This window comes from Phaseolus vulgaris, chromosome 10, assembly GCF_051622355.1.
Source record: "Phaseolus vulgaris cultivar YP4 chromosome 10, ASM5162235v1, whole genome shotgun sequence".
Taxonomy (NCBI): Eukaryota; Viridiplantae; Streptophyta; class Magnoliopsida; order Fabales; family Fabaceae; genus Phaseolus; species Phaseolus vulgaris.
Window position 1 is genome coordinate 31,779,147 of NC_143507.1, and position 15,495 is coordinate 31,794,641.

Genomic DNA, 15,495 nt, shown 5'->3' on the forward strand with positions numbered 1-15,495 from the left:
AGTACCTTTTTATGATCGGAAGAACGATGAAGGAAGTTGAGGATTCAGGAGAGCGTCGTGAGTTTTTGCAGAAGAAGCTTGAAGCGTTTGAGAAAGCAAAGAAGTGATGGAACAGTAGAAGTGAAATGGGTTTAAGGGTTTTTCGAATGGGTTTTGGAAGTGCAAACGACAATTAAAGGTAACCGTTGATGGAGCCACGTGTCGAGCGATTGGAAGAGTATTTGGTGGAGTGTCAGGAAAGCAGAAAGTACAAACGTTTGGAATTCCGCGCCAGCACCACGTAGATCGGTATTGACGTGACTCCTTTAGTCTTTTCGCTGGACAAGTCTTCGCTTAAGACTGGGGGGCTTGTGTACCGCCCTGGTAGTCGGAAATGATGACGTGGCATCAAGCTACTGTATAGGCGTGTTGATGGGACACCTGGTTGGCAGAAGGGAAGGAAGTCGGGGGGTTTGCGTAGTCGCCAGTTATTAAGTTGGCGTGCTCCGATCTCCACCATACCTAAACCGGCGGTCACCGAGTTGAAGATGAAGTCGCCAGATGTGAATCCAGGCGACCAAGTGATTAGAGATCGCCGAAGCAAGGACATCGCCGAAGATGAAGGCAGATGGTCATTTCCCAGTTGGCCAGAGGATGAGCTTGGGAGATAGCCCACTTACACGGTGAAGCAGGTAGGGCAGATCATGAAGGCGGCCGGCGAGACCACAGGGAAGGTGTGTACGAAGGCACCCGAACTCGCCATCCAGAAGAGATCACGCTCCAAGGCATCTATGCACTGAGTACGCCATGCATAAGTAACTTAGCCAAAAGAAGAGTCAGAAGTAGCGCCCAAGTCAAGGATGCTCCAGATGATGGCACGTGTACAGCTGGATGCGAGCCACGTGTCCAGATGTGTAACTGCCAGGACAGAGAAAGTGCCCAGGTATATAAGAGTTCTCAACGAACTTCTGAGGTACGCACGTTCAGATTGTTTCTTTACGCTTGCAAGTCTTGAGTACACTGAGAGAGAACTGGTCACGGTTCCTTAGAGTTCTTGAGTCTTACTCTTGAGTAATTGGTGGTTCAGTCACTGACTTGGGCGTTGGAGCGCGATCGGCCGCAGCGGCGCCGTTTCGTCTTTTGCAGGTTCTCGAGGTGGATCGCGGTGAAGGACGGAGGCAAACACGGCGCATACGTCGATCCAAGTTTGACGAGGCAAAACTCCAGCATTTTGGTCAACAAGCAGGATCAGTTACATTGGTGCTCTATTCCACAAACATGGCAGAAAACACACGTCTTAAGGAAATCTCTATGAATATGACCAAAATTTTAGAGATGCTGGAGGCTGATAGAGAAGAAAACAAAACTCGATTTGAGACTTTGGAAGTTACAGTGGATACCTTGCTGAAGCAAAATCACAACACAGAAGGAATCATTCACCCTAATGCGAACGAAACTAGTTCCACTGTTAACACGACGCAATAACAACCCTTTTAAGTGAGAAATGTGAAGCTTGATTTTCCGCGCTTTGACAAATTTGAAGTTCTTCAATGGATCTTCAAAGCGGAGCAATTTTTATACTATACAAAACACCGGATGCTCAACGTATTACCATTTCTGCAATTCATATGGAGAAGGAGGTAGTTCCTTTGTTTCAAATGACTAATAAATCTACTCCTTTTCATTTTTGGATTGATTTTACTCGAGCATTAGAGTTAGAATTCGATCCATCTTCGTATGAGTGTTCTAGGTCCTAACTTTTCAAACTAGCATTGGTTGCACCAATGCATGAGTATTATACTCAATTTACTGCTCTTGCAAATTGGGTACAAGGAGTCACAAGTGAAGCTTTGATTGATTGTTATGTGGGAGAACTTAAATGAAATATCTAGTGTTATGTTATAGCTCAATTTCCTACTACATTAATACACTGTGTTTCCTTGGCCAAGTTATATGAAGAAAAATATAGTAAAACAAACAAGCCTCACATTTTTCCATTTCGACATCACAACCCAAACACAAACGTAATCTCATCTCAATCCATCAAGTCCTCGAGCCTTCCACCCTTGTTACAAGCCCCAGTTACCAACACACATTCCACGTTACCGAAGCCTACAAATATTAAAAAAATATCTCCAGCAAAGATGCAAATCAGATAAGAGAAAGAGCTATGCTATACTTGTGGTGAAAAGTTCACCCCCTCACATAGGTGTCCGAATAGACAATATTTGTTGCTGCAAATAGATGAGGTAGATATATCATAATTGCAACCTGAGACAGAGGAGGTGATAGATAATGCAATTTAGGATCATCATTTATCATATAACGCCTTAAAAGGATCAAAAGGGTTGGGGACTATGAAGTTTCAAGGCATAATTAATGCCATGGTGATTCAAATTCTGTTGGATAGTGGCAGTTCAGATAATTTTCTGCAACCTGGAATTGCAAATTATTTAAAGCTGCTAGTGGAAGATGCTCCAAATTTTCAATGATTGGTGGGAAATGGTAATTCTTTAGTTGCAGAAGGATTGGTGAAGCAACTAGAGGTAATGGTACAAGGACATTCATTAGATTCATGCGTATCTCTTACCAATTTCTGGTGTTGATCTGGTGTTGGGAGCCGCGTGGCTTGTTACATTGGAACCTCACATTTCTATTTACAATAAGCTTACTTTGAAGTTTTACATGGACAAACAGTTTGTCACCTTACATGGTGATAAATATAAATTGCCTGCTCCTGGTCAATTTAATCAGCTTCATCGAATGCATAATGTTCATTCTATAGCAAAGGTCTTCACTTTGTAGTACAAACAACAAGATGTGTTGCAAGATCAATGGATCGAGCTACCTGATAATATGGAACCTGAGTTGGTCATGTTGCTGCATAATTACAAAAGCGTATTTGCTATGTCCACCAATTTACCACCCTTAAGAAGTCATAACCATGTTATTTTCTTGATGAGCGATGCAAAACCAGTAAAAGTGAGGCCCTATCAAAGTAAAAAACACTAGATAGAAATGATGGTTCAAGAAATGCTTGTTGCGGCATTATTTGCAACCAACAAAAGTCAATTCTCTCACCAATTATACTAGTTAAGAAGAAAGATGGTACATGGAGGTTTTGTACGGATTATAAAGTATTAAATGCAATTACAATCAAAGACAACTTTCCAGTTCCAAAAGTAGATGAATTATATGGCTCCCATTATTTTTCCAAGATATAACTGAGATCAGGCTACCACCAAATTCTCGTTGTTGAACAAGATAGACACAAAAACAACTTTTAGAACCCACCAAGGACCATATGAATGGTGGTGATGCCATTTGGTGCTTACTAATGCCCCAACCACTTTTCAAAGCCCCATGAATGATATTTTTAAGGACTTTCTTAGAAAATTTGTATTGGTTTTCTTTGATAACATATTAGTATACAATCCTTCTTAGAAGAATCATCTATTACATCTTGAATTGTTTCTTCAGTTGCTCTGCAAAAGCATCAGTTACATGTGAAGCTATCAAAATGCTCCTTTGGTCTACAACAAGTGGATTATCTTGGCCACACATTTTCAGGACAAGGAGTAGCAATGCATAAAGACAAGGTACAAGCAGTTTTACAGAGGTTAGTTTCGCAGAATCTTAAACAATTGCAAGGATTCCTAGGCTTGACTGGGTATTATAGAAAATTCATCAAGTCCTATGCAGCAATTGCAACTTCCTTAACAAATTTACTGAAAAAGGATAAATTTCTAAGGGGTCCAGATGCCGACAAACTCCAAGCTCAAATCTACAATTACACAAGCACTAATTTTAGCCTTGCCAGAATTTTCAAAACCTTTCACTCTTAAAAATGATGCTTTCAGAGTGGGTATCAGTGCTGTTTTGAGTCAAAATCGACATCCTATTGCTTATTTTTCTAAAAAACTCACGGATATGATGCAAAGACAGTAGTCACCTTACATAAGTGAGTTTTTTGCTATCACGGAGGCTATAGCAAAATTCATACATTATTTCCTTGGCCAAAAGAGCCTAAGATCACTCATTGATCAAGTTGTCCACACACCAGAATAAGAAAAATGGTTGTCCACTCACGGAGGTTATGATTTCACTATTGAGTATAAACCTAGAAAGGAAAATGTGGCTACTGATTCTCTTTCTCGCTCTTTTATGATGGTAATATTTGAGCCGAAACTATAATTACTTCCAAAAGTACAGGAAGTTATTGCCCAAGATAATCAGTTAAGTGCAATTATGTAGTTGTGTCTGCAGAACAAGCTTCCCACTCCTCATTATTCAGTTCGTGATCAGTTACTGTATTGGAAAGACATAATGGTTTTATATAAAGGACATGAATTGGTGAGAAAAATCTTCCAGGAGTTCCATAGTACATTGTTGGTGGACATTCAGGATTCACAAGAACCTTAAAGAGACTTGCAACACAGTTCTACTAGCAAGGTATGCACGAAGATGTAAAGGTGTATGTGCATAATTGTTTAATATGTCAACAAACAAAACATGATACAACTCTACCATTTGGGTTACTACAACCCTTTCTGATGGAAGAGGCCCAAGCACAAGCCCACATGCAAGCCCACCAAAGGGTAGATTTGGGCCAACCATAGAGTTATGGCCAAGAGGATCCAAGAAGACGTTCTTTTACATGTTCAAATGCCATAAACTCTAGTGTAGAGTAGACTTTAATTTCTTGTCAAAATTAGCATAGGAACTTTATTTGTAATTTTCTTAGAATTAATTTTGGCACCTAAAACACCAACCTAGGTAAACTTAGAGTTTCTAAAAAAACCTCTAAATTTACCAAGGCCGGTCTAGAAAGCCCATGGAGGGGGTGAGCATAAAAACTAGACACACCCCTCCCCATGTGCTCATTTGTACACCCATGTGCCATGTGCACCCATGTGCTTCACATTTACATTTCATTTGGCTAGCATTAGGGTTGCATTATGGTCCTCCTTAGCCTATAAAAGGAGGAGTCTACACCTTGTATTTTCAAGTTTATTGTGAGTAAAGTTATGCTGCCATTTTGTGCCAAACTTTGCTTCTCCCTAGAATCCTAGGCTCTAAACTAAAATTCCTTCATCTTTTCCCTTGAGCTGGCCGAACCACTCAATACCCACACTTATCATGCACCTACAAGATCAACACCACTCTTAGGAGGATCTTGCTCACTCTCATTCATTGCTTCCGCCCCATACTCTACATTGATTCAAGAAGAACTTCATGAAAATGCCATCATTTGGTATCATGAGCTTTGGTTCTTCAAGATGAGTAGCTCCTTGTCTTTTCAATTTTAGTTCTTCTTTATTTCATATTGTCATTTACTTTCCTTACTTGTCTTGCTGTTTTTTTACATTTTAATTTGTTCTTGGTGTGCTTTGTGGAAGATCCAACCGAAGCACTCTTGTTCAATTGATATTGAACAATTTCTTGTGCAATTTGTGATAGGATTCCATACACCTTTGTGTTGCTATTTTCTTTTAGGCTTTTGAGTCTTTATTGCTTTCATTATTTGGTTCATATTATGCTTTGAGTCTTTAATTTTCTGAATCTATACATGTTTTGTCAAGTCATGTTCATCCATATTGTCAACAATTCATAGTAGTCCTTTTATTTGGCTTGATTGTTTCTTGATTTTGGGTCTCTTTAATTGCTTGAATCTGCTGTTCTTTGCTCTTTTGGTGCCTTTTTAATTTTATTTTGAGTTCCATTTGTGTTTAGATCATACACAAATTCTATTTCACAAATTTCCATTGTGTCTAAACTTCGGTATCTTGCTGTTTTTGTTTCCAGTTTTCAGATTCCCCTGTTTTCACCTTCTCTGTTTTGGCTGTTTTAACCCAGAAAAATATTTCCACTCATAGGAAAATTTTGATTCTCTGGAAAATGCAAGTTTAAAGTGTTATAGAAAGGACAAAAAAAGAATTAGGTCAAAAAAAGCAACAGAAAAAAAATGATAAATCTTTTAAAATCAGAGTGCAAATCTGAAGCGCTCCAGCTGGCCTAACCGAACACCAAAACTGCAAAATTTATTAAAAAAAAATGGTGCATTCGTTTTGAGTGATTCCAAAGCCAGATTTTAGATAAGATCCTGAATCTCTTGCATATCAAATTTCAGAGTCAAATTTTAAAAATAAAGCTCAGCATAAATCGGGGAACAAACACGTTTTCTGGCCCACAACATTTTCCAGTGGTGCTGTTTTTTTATTTGGTCATCTAATCTAGTGCTTTTCTTTAGGAATTCTTTTGTGTGCCAACCTTTAATTGAGTACCTTTATTTGTTTGCTTTAATTTCTTGATTCTATTTCTAGTTGTCATCATCTAAATCCTTTTGGTGGTACTGTTTTATTCAATTAAATTTGTTTCTTGCTTTTGTTCTTTGACCTCTAATTTGGGTGCTGGAATTTATTCTTTTTTGGTGCTTATGTGAATGGGAACTTGATTTGGTTAAGGTTTAGCCCTTTGCTAGGTGCTGGAAATTGGAGAATTAAAGACCATCATTCTAAGGAGAAGACAAGGCCAAAGCCGAAACAAGCATTCTTGAAAAACACTACAAACACTTGGAAGATCAACAAGCAAAGACAACAAGGAAGTGCACTAACCAAAAAAAAAAAAAAAGGATCAACAAAGGGAGTTCTCTTATTTCCTTTGCAACTTGGTTTATTGTTAATTACCTTTTAATTACGTTTTAGACGGTGAGTGTGTCTTCAAGGGCTCTAAGTGTCCAAGAAGCCTCACCTAGGGCCGAATAGTATAGCATTCTTGTTTAGTAATTGTTACTTGTTTGAATTTGCTATTCTATTGCTTTAGTAGAAACGCTTTGCATGTTTAATTTTGTTTAAATTTTGTGCTAAACCGACTAGCCTTGTTAATTAGTTAGCATACATTGTTTTCTTGCATTGAAAAAAAAAATTGATTTCTCAACTTAATTGTGTTCTAAGTAGTTTACTAAGAGAAAGCTTTGTGTGAAGACATTGGGGGATAGTTTTTGGCTAAGGCAAAGGCTTGGTATTTAAGTAGTCCTTTGTGACTCACCTCCCTTACCTGGAAAACTACCTTCTTTGACTTTCCTAAGTTTTCTCAAGGTAAAATACTTGTATACACAAAGCTTTAGCCATGTCTTCTTCTTCTCATTCTACAAAGTCTATTGGAAGTGAATTAAAATCTTTAAAAACTCTTTTGAAAGAAGTTTCACAAACTGTGCAATCAATTGCATATAGACAATTGGAGAGTGAGACTAAACTTAATGTTTTGACTAAAGCAAAGGATGAGAAGTCTCACATTCTAAAAAAATTACCTTCTCATGCATATATCTCTAAAGATCATGATTCTTTTGGGGAGGGAAGCATTAGAGTAAATGATTATTATCAAGCACCCCCTAGAAGACATAGAAGAGATAGAAAAGAACAAGAAAACCCAAGAGAGGTTAGGGTAGAACAACCCCATTTCCATGGAAAAGAAAATATAGAAGCTTGCCTAGATTGGGAAATGAGGGTAGAAAAATTGTTTGCTTCCCATAAAGAAAGAAAGGAAAGAAAAATACAAAATAAGAGAGGGGAAGTCGAAAGGGAAGCTAAAGAAAAAGAAGAAAAAGAAAAGCATGAGAAGACCCTTGAAGAACAAAAGGCGTGGGAGAAGAGTGTTCCTTCCCACAAGGTCATTCAACAAGACCAAAGATTTAAAAATACCTTTGAAAATATGTGTCTTGCTGAACAACCTCAAAGCCTTACCTTTTGTAAAGGAACACTTGCAAGCCTAAGTGAAAAAGAAGAGTCTTTAAAAGAAGCTTGCATAGATAAAAATGAAATAGATTATTTCTCATATGTGCTAGGATATCACCAAGTGAATGTCAAGTTTTTTATAAGCATCTACAAAAACAAATTTTTATGTGAAGTAGGGCCTAAAGAAACTTGTCATGTCTTATTGAGACAACCATTGCAAAGTGTACAAATCCTTATAAACAATGGTTGTCACAACGAGACTATCCTTACACATAAGAGAAAGAGTCTTCATGAAGGAGAACTCATGGGACAAATTAGAGTTGATAAAACTCTAGAGCTTTTAAAAGGAAAACTTTTGTCCCCCATGAGAAAAGAAGTTCAAAGACATTACCTTAGGTACAATTCTTGTTTTCAAACTACACCCAAGGCAATCTCTCATGAACTCTATACTCCTTCACCTTTTGCAAATGATCATTGGGAAGATATAAATTTCATATTAAAACTCCCTAGGACAACAAAAGGTTGTGATTCAATCTTCATGGTTATGGATAAACTCTTCTCTAGAGAAGTCATACATCTTCATGGTTTATCTTCAAGCATAGTGTTGAATAGAGTTCCAAATTTCGCAAACCATGATTTGAGGATTTACTTTGGAAAACTTGCAACTAAATTGCACACTTTAAATTCTTATCATCCTCAAACGCATGGTCAAAATATATTTGAAAATCTAGCTCTTTCTACTATGCCTAGAATAATCATGAAGTGCACACACAACTCTAGAGGTGAGCAAACATACCATAAAGTAGTTCACAAAACTACTTATATTTCTACTTTTAAAGTTATGTGTGGGTTCAATCATCTTTCTCCTTTTATGTTGTTACCATCTTCTATAGGATTTATGCCTAAAGAGAAAGTAACCACAAATGAACATTTTAAAATACATAAGATGATTAGAGACCACACACAACCATTAAAAGAGAAACTTTGTCCAAGGTTGCCAAAACCAAAAGAAAAACAAAAATGGCAACCTAGTAAAATTAATTTGCAAACTAACACCTATGCCTTATTTGATTATTTCTATAGGTGGACGTTTGATCCAGGAGGACAAGCTTTGGCGAAGCAAAAGGTTGCTATCCGAGATCAAGTCTGTAGATCTGAGGATAGATCTTCTCAAGAAGGAGGAGATGATGGACACCATCCAGCCACATCCATTCCCCTAGCCATGAAGAAGAAGAAGCAATGGATTTGAGGACAAATCCTTTTCAAGAGGGAGGGGATGATGGAAGAGGCCCAAGCACAAGCCCACATGCAAGCCCACCAAAGGGTAGATTTGGGCCAACCATAGAGTTATGGCCAAGAGGATCCAAGAAGACGTTCTTTTACATGTTCAAATGCCATAAACTCTAGTGTAGAGTAGACTTTAATTTCTTGTCAAAATTAGCATAGGAACTTTATTTGTAATTTTCTTAGAATTAATTTTGGCACCTAAAACACCAACCTAGGTAAACTTAGAGTTTCTAAAAAAACCTCTAAATTTACCAAGGCCGGTCTAGAAAGCCCATGGAGGGGGTGAGCATAAAAACTAGACACACCCCTCCCCATGTGCTCATTTGTGCACCCATGTGCCATGTGCACCCATGTGCTTCACATTTACATTTCATTTGGCTAGCATTAGGGTTGCATTATGGTCCTCCTTAGCCTATAAAAGGAGGAGTCTACACCTTGTATTTTCAAGTTTATTGTGAGTAAATTTATGCTGCCATTTTGTGCCAAACTTTGCTTCTCCCTAGAATCCTAGGCTCTAAACTTCAATTCCTTCATCTTTTCCCTTGAGCTGGCCGAACCACTCAATACCCACACTTATCATGCACCTACAAGATCAACACCACTCTTAGGAGGATCTTGCTCACTCTCATTCATTGCTTCCGCCCCATACTCTACATTGATTCAAGAAGAACTTCATGAAAATGCCATCACTTTCCAAATTCCGGGGTAAATACGGGAGGATGTGGCCATGGATTTTATCACCAACCTTCCCTCTTCAAATGGGCATATTGTTATTGTGGTGGTCATTGATAGGCTTTCCAAATATGCACACTTGTCTAGTTTGAAACCTAAATTGAACAACAAGCAAGTGGTTGGGTTGTTTGTGAAAAACATGGTCAAGTTACATGGTTTTCCAAAATCCATAATTTTTTATAGAGATAAGGAGTTCACGAGTCAATTTTGAAAATATTTGTTTAAGCTGAGTGGTACCACTTTGAAATTAAGCACTGCGTACCACCCACAAACAAATGGTCAATCAGAGGCATTGAACAAATGCATTGAAATGTATCTACAGTGTTTTACATATGACAATACTAAAGAATGGTCTAAATTATTACCATGGGCAGAATTTTGGTACAACTCTTTCTTCCATCACAACACTAACATAACACCATTTAAAGCCGTTTATGGTAAAGAACCTCCACAACTAATTAAATATACCATCAACAATCAGGATCCCACTAATGTGCAAGACCTACTCGTCTAGAGGGAGGCCACACTCAGCAACACAAGAAGAAATAGGCGGATAAAAGACGAAAACTTATGCAACTAGAAGTTAGTGATATGGTATTTGTGAAACTTCAACTCTATAGACAACATTTTGTACTGCTAAGAAAGAATCAAAATCTTAGCCTTCGATATTTCAGACCATTCCCTATAATTGAGAAGATTGAGGAAGTAACTTATAAACTTTTTTCTCCTTCTGCAAAAATTCATCTTGTCTTTTATTGCGCCCATATGAAATTGTGTAAAGGTGATCATGATCAACCATATGTTCCATTACCTATTACAAATTTAGACTTAGGTTTGGTGTTGCAATTGTAAGCCATATTACAAAACAAAACCATTAGAAGGAATCAACAACAAGTACAACAACACTTAATAAAGTGGGAAGGGTTGGAAGACAACCAAATAACATGGGAGGATAACATGACTCTGAGGAAAGCCTTTCTAGAATTCAACCTTGAGGACAAGGTTTCTTTTAAACACAAAGGTAATGTAACAAACATAGTTGTATCAAAGGAAATTACAAAGAATAGTGGAAATAAGGAAAAAGGATATGTGGTAAGCAATGGAAGGACGAGGTGCAATGCTCAGTCCAAAATAACCAATTCCAAGCTTGCGAAGTTTGAGTGGTCCAAACATTAGTATTTAAGGTAATAGTGGAGAGAGAGAAAAAGGGGGAATGATTGTAATTTTCTCTTTCTGTTATTTTGAACACTCTGTAGTATTGGGTCACGTTCTTTCTAAAGAAATTGATATGTATTTCTTTTTTTTTGGTGCGTGTCACCTTCTTCCTTATACATGTCTCTTGGTGCGTGTCATCTTCTTCTTCCACAAGTACCATTGTTACATAGTTGTTGTTGTTAAAGGTTGTGGAGGTCTTCCACTATTATCAAGGGTCGTTGGTGGACTTGGTGTAAAGATGAAGAGGTAAGTTTATGGGTAGATGCACTTCATAGAAAATAGAATGACATTGTAATCTCTAGAATGGATTATGGGATGAGGAGATAATAGATTATGCTTCAAAAGGAAGCACATAACCGATCATGTGCTTCCTCTCTAAATATAACAGATTATCCCCTTACTCCCACAATAGATTAGGCTCAAGCTTTCTTTTTTTTTAGTTTGCTTGCATGCTTTTGAGTTGACTTCATTAAAGTGTTTAAAGTGAATGAAATGATGTGCTTGCAGGGAGTGGTTTACGAAGGTGTTACTACGTGGTTTGTTTTGTTTTCGAGATGGTCAATGTGGTTTTTCCAGTAAGTAGGCTTAAGGTTTGTTTTGTTTTATTTATTTTTCATTTGGAGTTGGCTTGATCACACTATATAACAATCTAAATCAATCAATTATAATAATAAATATTAATAATTATTATAATAATAAAAATATTAAAAGAAAAATACTTACAATAATAATAAAAAATTATTAAAAGAGCGATAATTATAATAAAAAAAATCTAATAATAATAGTAAAAATATTAATAAAAAATTATAAAATAATGATAAAAAATTATAAAATAATAGTAATATAAATAAGGTATAATTATCTTATTTATCTCTACATTTAGGGTCAATATTGAATTTAGTATAGTGGCTTTTAAAAACATGATTTTGGTCCCTTTGTTTTTTAAAAAGTACCCAAATTTGTCATTTTTCTTAAGTCCCCCTAATGGCATCAAGTGTTGCTTATGTGGCAGAGAAAAAATGGATTGGGTGTTGTGTGAGGTGGCAAGTGGAGCGGATTGACAAATTAGTAAAAATGAACATTGGGGTTAGGATTTTTTTGAATTGCAATCACTGAGTGGGTGCAATTGAGGTTAGGGTTTTTTAATTACAATCTGTGTGGCAAGCAGTGAGTTTGGGCGATTCGGGTTATAGTTCAACATTGGTGAAGTGCAATTTTGTGAAGTGCGATTGTGTGGGGTGCGATTTTGTGAAGTGGGATTTGGTGCAGTGTTGGTGTTTAGTGGTTTGAGGTGCAGTGATTGTTGAGCGTGGTGCATTTTTGTGTTTGCTCCTTCCTAAGGTTAGGACTTTTTCATTTACCCTATGTTGGTTAAATGATTATGGGGTCTTTAAATGTTGTTTAATTGGTTGCTTTATTTTATATGTTGTATGTTGTGTATTTGATTACTTTAAGGGAACATTTACAGAGTAGTTTATGATGTAGGGTCCCACCATGTGGAAAAATTTCTATGTGGTCCAACATTTGGTTTTTTACATAGTTAAATGAAGGATTAGTTTGTAATTTGTTTGGTAAGTGTGTCATATGTATATTTTTCAGAGATACCTTTCATAAACTCCATATCATGTCAAAAGGTTTTTTTGACCTTGTGGTCCACCATAGTGAGATATTTTTTGATGGTGATAGAGTGAGATATGTTGGTGGTGATACATCAACATGGTCATGTGACTCTAATAGATGGAGTTACTTTGAAATAGGTTGCATTGTAAAGGAGATGGGCTTTTTATCAGTATAGGAAATGTGGTATTCACGTGGAGGTTGTGAAGTGTTGGAAAATAGATTGCAACTTCTAGTTGATGATGGTGGTGCAATAGATATGCTGAAAGTTGCAAATACGTTTTTGAAGTTCACTTATTTTTAGTGCACTTTGTATTAAAGGTCAAAAGTTATGTTGCTTCTAGGTGATGAGGTTGATTGTGAGGTTGAGGGTGAAAATGATGTTGGTGATGCTGATGGTGTGAAGATGATGTTAATAAGGAAGGTGATGTTAAGGAAGATGATGATTAGGATATCAGTGCTGGTGTGGAAGGTGATGTTCAGGAAGATGATGATGAGGAGGAATTCAGGTGTGGAACCTGATAATGTGGAAGGTGTTGTTGAGGAAGATGATGATGATGAGGAATTCAATGTAGATGTAGAACCTGATGTGCTATTGGTGGTGAGGAAGGTGATGGTGGTCAGGGTATTGGTGCAGTTGTTCATGAAGTGATGGAATGAGATCATGATGGTGGGGATGATGATGGTGGGCACGTGTCAGAAGATTCTTCAAGGTTAAGGGAAGTTGAATTTATTGAAGGTAAAGTTGAAGTTCAAAGTGAGGGTACTAGAGATAAGGGTGATGGTGAGGGTGAGACATTTGTCGAGGTTAATGAGTTGAGGGCTACTGAGAGTAGACCGAGGCCCAAAAGTAAAAGGCAGGAAAGTAATCCCATAGAAGGTTATGAACCAAATTCTTCAAAGGATTTGCAGAATTTTGGTCTTGATGATGATGAAAGTGAAGGTACAATTGTGCATGAGAGAGGGTTGTCAAATACAAAATGGAAATCAGAAGAGTTAGACAACATGGACGATGTTGAAGATGGTGATGAGGATATCAGTACTGGTGGTAAATTTCCATCCTTTCAAATGCCATAGAACATGACAGATTTTTCCTAGGATCTAGGTACCTATTTTATAGACAAGGAAGCATTTAAAGATGTCATCAGAACTTATGTTATCCATTCAGGGAGAAACTTGAAATTAGTAAAAAATGATAATACGAGAGTCTGTGTATGCATACTGTAGGTACTTACCATCAACAAGTTGTTGGTAGTTAAGAAAAATAATTGATGTACATACTTGTGCTAGGCAGTTTAAGGTTGATTTGTTGAGTACTAAATGGTTGAGTGGGAGGTTAGAGTCTTCTTTAAGTCATAATCCAAAAATGAGAAGTAATGATGTAAGTAATAAAGCTGTTAAAAAATGGAACACTAGTATAAGTAAGTCAAAAGATCAACAGGTTATGGCATCGAAGAATGTCCATTGTTCATACTAGGAGTTGTACAAACGAATTTATGACTATGCATATGAGTTGTTGTGCTCAAATCTGGGTTCCACAATCAAAGTCAAAGTTGAAGACATTAATGGGTTCAAAGTGTTTAACAAATTTTATGTTTACTTAAAGGCCTGCAAGGATAAATTTATATCTTCTAGGCCCATAATTGCTTTGGATGGGTGTTTCTTGAAAGGCTTTTATGAGGGTGAACTGTTGACAACAGTTGGGAAAGACCCAAATGATCAGATGCTACCACTAGCATATGCTTTGGTTGATGTTGAATGCAAGGATTCTTGAAGCTAGTTTTTGCATCTTTTAATTGGAGATATTGGGGTGTAGAAGTATGTGCATGCATCACTTTCATGTCTAACCAACAAAAGGTATATTCTTTGTTGTCCATTGTTGATTTTGTTTGTGTATTTTTTCATTTAAGTATTCTATATATGACCTTACACAAGGTTTGTTGTCTGGCATTCAAGATCGGATACATGGAGCTGTCCAACGCTTTTGTGTTCGACACCTGTACTCAAACTTTAGAAGAAAAAAAACTAGCAGGAAAAAAATTAAAAAGTTTAATATGGAGGGCAACCACAACACATATTCCCAAGCATGGGAGAGGGAGATGAGAGCTATAAAGGAAGTCAATGATGAGGCTTTCAAACATTTGATTGCACTACCTCCAAGGCAAGCATTCATGAAGCACATAGTTGTACTCACATTTATTTTCGAAGTATTTAACTAATGTTTGTTTTCCTTTACAAAGTTATGGTCCAGATCAAGGTTTACATTCACTCCAAAATGTGACTCACTTGTCAATAATATTTGTGAAGGGTTTAATAGTGTGCTTGTAGTTGCACGTGCAAAACCTATCATTACCATGCTAAAAGATATTAGGACTTATATAATGCAGAGATGGGCAAAGAACAGATTGAAAGTTGCCTCATTTGAAGGATCAATATGTCCAAAGATATTAAGCAAATTACAAAGAAAGCAAATCAAACTCATATATTGGATACCCAGGTTAGATCACAACATTCATACAATATTTTAAAATTTTATTGTGTTAGTTGTTAGATTTGTTTAACCAATTGGATGATCACAACTTTTCCGTAGATCACTTATTCGAGGTCAGACATATCTCTATCATTGGAGAAAAATTTGTGCTTAACTTGGACATACAGGTGCCGAAAATGGATGTTGACTGAAATACCTTGATGTCATGCACTATGTTCAATGAAATTAGTGAATGTGGATGCAGTTAACTTCATTTCATTTTGGTTCAAGAAGGCAACATATGCAGATGTGTACAACTCAATTATTTATCCAATGAACGGTGAACTATGGGAGAAAACTTAAATGCCAGATGTTGTGCCACCTCCCACAAAGAAGATGTCTAGAAGACCAAAAAAGAAGAGAAGGTTGGAAGCATGGGAGATAATGAAGAACAAGACTTAA

The 15,495-nt window shown here is 37.0% G+C and overlaps 2 pseudogenes; both read left to right on the forward strand.

Annotated features, from left to right (window-relative positions):
* The first annotated feature begins 1,033 nt into the window (after nt 1–1,033).
* On the forward strand, nt 1,034–2,223 carry LOC150024725 (uncharacterized; annotated as a pseudogene).
* An 11,706-nt stretch (nt 2,224–13,929) lies between these two features.
* Nucleotides 13,930–15,495, forward strand: LOC150024726 (uncharacterized; annotated as a pseudogene).